Raw genomic sequence first — 6,419 nt, 5'->3', positions numbered from 1 at the left:
GAGAAACTTCATTTACGGTGTGGTTATGGGCACATCTAAACTCGATAGCGCCTTTCTGTTATTACGTCTCGTCTTCATGTCGACTCGTCATACTGCGACGATTCCATACAAGTGGCTGGCATGTACACAATACTTTGCTACCACGGCTTACGTCAGTGGTGGAGTACGACGTTACAGCCTGTCCCGTGCAAGACCTACTGATGTGAGCTTTTAAGGGCCTGACTAGTAGGTTGTCCAGGCGGTGTATGAGTGATCAACTGTACGAACACTGGCAAAACAGTGACAGAAATGCACAGAGGCCCATGCGATACAGGCTTCCGGAAGTTGGTCAGATTTCCATACTGACTGAATTAAAAACGATCAAAAACGTTCCGTTCGAAGGCGGAATCGCCGTGAGCATTGAGGCATTCATCTCACCGACGCACAAGATTGAAGGTACCCGCTCGGTAAAAAGCCGTGTCCCGCTGTATCGAGAAGACCGAAGCTACCCGCTGCACATCCTCGTTCTACAGGAATCGTCGACTCTTCAAAGTATTTTTTAAGGGACTGAAGTCATGATCCTCTCGTGGGGAGATATCAGAAAGATAGGGCAGGTGCTTTGTCTTGCACTTGAGTTGGCGTAACTTCTACGTTGCGACATTTGCGATATGGGGACTTGCATGACGAATCGGCACCAGAGCGCAACTTGACGCAGCATTCTACAACGCTGGTTTTCAACAGACATATTGCCCCATAGATATTCTTCATTCTCGGGATGTCTACCGGTGTTCGCCCTTCGGAAGCCAAGAAAAAATAATTGCATGTTGCTACTGTTTAGATGCGTTTGCCAATAACGTCGCCATAGTCCACGTATCCACATTTACCGCACACGCCTCGGAAAGACGCGAAAGTCACAATCCCTTTCCTACATGACGGTGCTTATATATCCGCATTTGACTCGCGTAACATTGCATATATGCTGCAGCAACACTCTCAAACGGAAACTTTTTCATCGCCCAAATACAACAAGGAATACGGCGACAGTTGCCTTACTATTGAAAAAATTTATTATCCAGAAGGTCGATCCGAACTCGACCGACAGAATGTCGCCCGTTGTTCAGAGACGTTTTCTGAGTACTTTCGTAAAAGGGTACCGTGGTTTTCTTGGCTCCTTACAAAATTAATAGTACAATTACATTTATTCAGTTTGTTAGGCACAATTGTCCTTGTTTCTGCGAACAAACTTGCAATACACTACTACCAAACCGAACACTAAAGCATCTGGTTTCCTATAAGGTCCTTTGTGTAGATGCAAAAGTTGTGTAATATGGTTACCGCTGCTGCGGGAACAACTCAACAAAGCATCGCACACCGGTAGCCAGCTGCAGCCAGTGAACCCATATCCGAACTACATGTCGACCATTGAGAGTTTGGTTTCAAACAGCACTTTCTGGAATCCACTAGCTATACGGCTGAGGTCACGTAGTCCACCTTGGGATTACGTCCTTAAGTAAGAGAGCCCAGTACATTGTCCCGGATGGCCAGTGGTAAACGACCTGACAGATACGGTGAAAAGTAGTATGCGACTGTTAACTGATGATACTTTAGTATAACCGAAACTGTCGTCGAGTGACTCTAGGGGGATGCGGGATGACTTACACAGAGTATCTATTACGTGTTATCAATAGCAGCTTGCTCTAAATGGAGAAAAATGTGAGCTAATTCAGACGTGTGGGAAAAGCAATCTCATAATGTTCGAATACAGTATCAGTGGCGTCCTGCTTGATAGAGTCAGGTGGATTAAATACCTAGCCGTAACGCTGCAAAGCAATATGAAGTGGAAGGAGCGTGTAAACGGTAGGAGTGAACGCGAATGGTAGACTTCGATTTATTGGGAGAATTTTAGGAAAATGTAGCTTATCTATAAAATAGAATACTGCTCTGCTCCGTTCTTGAGTTCTGCTGGACTGTTTGGGATCCCTACCACGTCGGATTAAAGGAGCAAGCCGTCACAATTCAGGGGTGTCTTGCTAAATTTTTTGCCGGTAGGTTCTATGAACACATATTGCAGAGGTACTTCATGAACCAAAACAGAATCCATGGAGGGAAGACAACATTCTTTTCGCCAGACACTATTGAGAAATTTTAGAGAACCGACATTTGCGTCTGCCGCCAGCGTACATTCGAGTAACCACCACGAAGACAAGATAAGAGAATTTAGGGCTCCAGCGGAGACACACAGACCTAGGTTTTCCTTCGCTTCATTTGCGAGTGGAAAAGGTAGTCGCTATACAACGTATCCTCCACCATGCGCCGTATGGTGGCTTTCGGATTATGTATGTCGATATAGATCTTCAAGTTAACGAAGTACAAACAGCCGTGGAATGAGATCGAACTAAGAATGCTATGTAATTCGAAACCCAACAAGAACAATCTCTGGGTTTGATATTCCTCGAACTGAATGATCTTCACTCAAACGCATTCAATGAGACAAGCGAAATGTGGCCACAATTTAATGAAGTTGTAAAAGTGTGGAGAAACGGACAATGAGGCGTAATGTGAAGAACTCTCCCCTCCATGCTTTCAAAGGTGATCTGCGTCGCACACACCTCACGATACGCTGCTGGTCAGACAGCACACACACACACACACACACACACACACACACACACACACACACACACACACACAAAATTTTAAATTTTGTCTGGGAGGGTTGGTAACATTGTCACAGAGATAAATTAACACAGGACCTATGTTCCGGTTGCAAACACGGTTTTCGGAAGGTTTCCCTCAGATATCAGGCCATAGCCGGAAGTCCTCTCCCAAATATTCCTAACTGGGATTACCTCTAACCGACTCCTACCCTGTTCAGACATTTGTCAGAAGAAACAGCAACACTTTAAAGGGCCGGATTTCAAACAGCCCGGTCTGCTGGAGTAGATAATCAAAAATGGCAAAAAGGACGTCTCAAAGACTTACATGAGGTGCTACCAAGCGCTGCTCTTTAATTGTCAAATGTAAATATTATTTTCTAAATACGATATGTACGTATTCACGTACATTGTCAAATGCCTTAGGCTGGTAACAATAATAATAATAACAACAATAATGACTACGGCCCAAGAACATCAGCCTGCTCTATCTTGAACAAGAATGAATACTTCAAGACACTCAATTGTGGCACGTCTAGTACAGATCAGTTCACAATCCTGTATCAGTTCAGTCGCATTTATTTCATAAACACACGTGAGCAGCACAACTGTTGGGTTGTGATTGAAAATTTCTCACCTAAGGAAATCTATTTCTGAACAACCAACGTTTACAGTTGAGTGTGACAAAAAAACTTGCTCCATGTTGGGTGGCAGTCTGAATAGGTTCTTAGAGGCTGTTCGCTTTATTATGAACTTCAGGTTGGTCCGTGTCGTTAGCTGCGCGGTCAGTGTGATGGAACGCCCGCGGTTCGATTTCTGGTCGGGTCGGAGATTTTATTCGCTCGAGGACTGAGTGTTGCGTTGTCCTTACGTTCGTATTGTCATAACTGACTTTCCACTATTCAGATGGCTGTAAGGGAACGTCCCGAAAGCCCATAAAATTAAAAAAAAAAAAGGAACTTGCGGTTTCCGGGGTTAATCCGTTACGTGCGGCCACAAGGGCGCCTTGGATCCCAGTGGCATCTTGAAACGTAACAAGTATGTATTCAGCATAGCTGTCAACAAGAATCATTCTTTTCCGTTTCCATGGAACGTGAGAAATTTCGTACCATCTCAACAGTATTCCTGTTCGTCCAATACTGTGTATTACCTCGTCTACTAGACGCTGTGGATGCTATGTCAGCCGATAGTATAAGAGCATTTAAACTCGATACCAACATTTCAGTTCTTTACATGCATTTTAGTGTCACACCAAGGACGCTTTTATGGCTTTTCCCACTACTTTCAAGCTTCGAGGCCCTTTTCACATTCGTCGCATTCGCTACAAGCACGCTGTCACCCCTCCAAAGGAATTTGTGTTGAGAACAAAGAACTTTGTATCCTTATCATTCGCTCCAAGGCTGTGGTATCGAGCTGATTGTGCAGTTTGAAGATGAGTATGTTGCTCTCTTGCTAGTGCTATGATGCGTTAGTTTCATATATCAGTTCGACTCTCTGAGCAGCTTATAGCAATCTGCTTTTGTGCATCTCGGTTGCTGAGTTCATTGGGTTATATCACTTGTTAATTTGAAAATGTGAGATCTTCGGATCAGAAAATTTAGTTTTGTTCGTCTCTCAGTCTTCCTAATGACATGAGTCTCACACAATAAATTTTACTACTTCATGTTAGTTTTCCGGTTTTTTTTTCCGAAGAGTCACATTGCAATTAGATTCCACGTCGGGTTTGGAAACCGAATAAAAGTTTAGTCATTTGTGAGATCGACCTCCATTTATGAACTCTACTTCCTACAACTTCTTCCCTGATTAGGCTACCGTTATTTAACAAATATTACATGGAATGCACTAAGGTACTGTTTCAGTGTGATGGTGTACCGGTTGTGCGTAGGGGCCAAATTATGAATGGAATGTGCCATAATACGCAAAGCTATTGATTGGTAGCAAGTGGGTAACGCTCGCACATTTATATTTCAGAGCTGAAACCAGTTAATAATGCAGCTTAGTTTCACAATAATATGTGCTCATACCATCTGAAGAGCTCAAGAATTACTAGACATGTCCCACACACAGGGATACCATTCAGCCAAGGCGATCACAACACGTACATTGTAAGTAGGCTGTTTAAGTTTTCTTATTGGCAACGCCACGTAGCGCTCTGTACGAAAATCACTGGCTGTGCTGTGTGCAGTCTGTGGCTAGTTTGCATTGTTGTCTGCCATTGTAGTGTTGGGCAGTTGGCGCGTAGCGTTACGCAGTTGGATGTGAGCCGCCAGCAGTGGTGCATGTGGGGAGAGAGATGGCGGAGTTTTGAAATTTGTAAGACTGGATGTCATGAACTGCTATATATATGATGACTATTTAGGTAAATACATTGTTTGTTCTCTATTAAAATCTTTCATTTGCTAACTATGCCTATCAGTAGATAGTGCCTTCCGTAGTTTGAATCTTTTATTTAGCTGGCAGTAGTGGCGCTCGCTGTATTGCAGTAGTTCGAGTAACCAAGATTTTTGTGAGGTAAGTGATTTGTGAAAGGTATAGGTTAATGTTAGTCAGGACCATTCTTTTGTAGAGATTTCTGAAAGTCAGATTGCGTTGCGCTAAAAAAAATATTGTGTGTCAGTTTAAGCGCAGTCCTGTATAAATTGTTCTAAGGGGACGTTTCATATGTCGACCCTTAGCCGAGGATGCCTCACTGGAATCTTCTGATGTTTTCTTGTAGTTTGTGTAATTAGTGTAGGTTTTGTTTATTGCTAGCGCGTAATTGTAGAGAGAATCTCCTTTGTAGTTGCAGTCTTTCATTGTTGTACAGTAAAACAGGTGTGGCATGCATGTAAATTTGCACCAAGTATTTCGCAGCTGCGCTTGCAATTAACTAGATATTATTTCAGTGCTATGTTAATGTGTTCTCTTATTTTTGCTCTTAAAGTTGTGCTTTTCTGTGTTGTCGTGTGAAATATTGTGACAATAATGGCGTGAGAAAAACGTAATACTAGGCTCCAAAGTAAACTGAGAAATGACAGTGAAGACGACAGCAGTGTGTTAGCGCCACCATGTAATGAGTTAACTAATGTTCAAAGTAGTAATTTGGTAATTGTGCATAGGGAAATGGAGCAGGCTGCAAATAATGGTGTAGGCAGTGAAACAATTAATGAACAAAGAAGCATTATCGATCGATCGGTCGGTAACAGCTCGCCTCAGGATTCCGAAATGACAGGACACAATCTTGCAAATACTGTAGATTCAGGTTTTGAGTCCTCACCGTTTTCTCAAATAAATCAAGACACATTTTCTGCTTTTCAAAATGCGAATATTGCCGGTTCAAATGCACTGCCGAATAGCACTGAGGAACATGTTTCAGACACCAGTGCACTGTTATTACAGTTAATGCAACAAATGGGACAAAGGCTACAAAAGTTAGACACAACGCTTGAACAAAATCAGAAACAAATGGGACAAAATCTTCAAAAGTATATAAAAAAGAGAATTTAAATAAAAAGAAAGAAATCAGTTTATACACTCCTGGAAATGGAAAAAAGAACACATTGACACCGGTGTGTCAGACCCACCATACTTGCTCCGGACACTGCGAGAGGGCTGTACAAGCAATGATCACACGCACGGCACAGCGGACACACCAGGAACCGCGGTGTTGGCCGTCGAATGGCGCTAGCTGCGCAGCATTTGTGCACCGCCGCCGTCAGTGTCAGCCAGTTTGCCGTGGCATACGGAGCTCCATCGCAGTCTTTAACACTGGTAGCATGCCGCGACAGCGTGGACGTGAACCGTATG

Source organism: Schistocerca nitens, chromosome 6 (assembly GCF_023898315.1).
Source record: "Schistocerca nitens isolate TAMUIC-IGC-003100 chromosome 6, iqSchNite1.1, whole genome shotgun sequence".
Classification (NCBI taxonomy): Eukaryota; Metazoa; Arthropoda; class Insecta; order Orthoptera; family Acrididae; genus Schistocerca; species Schistocerca nitens.
Note: the sequence above shows the minus strand (reverse complement) of the source record.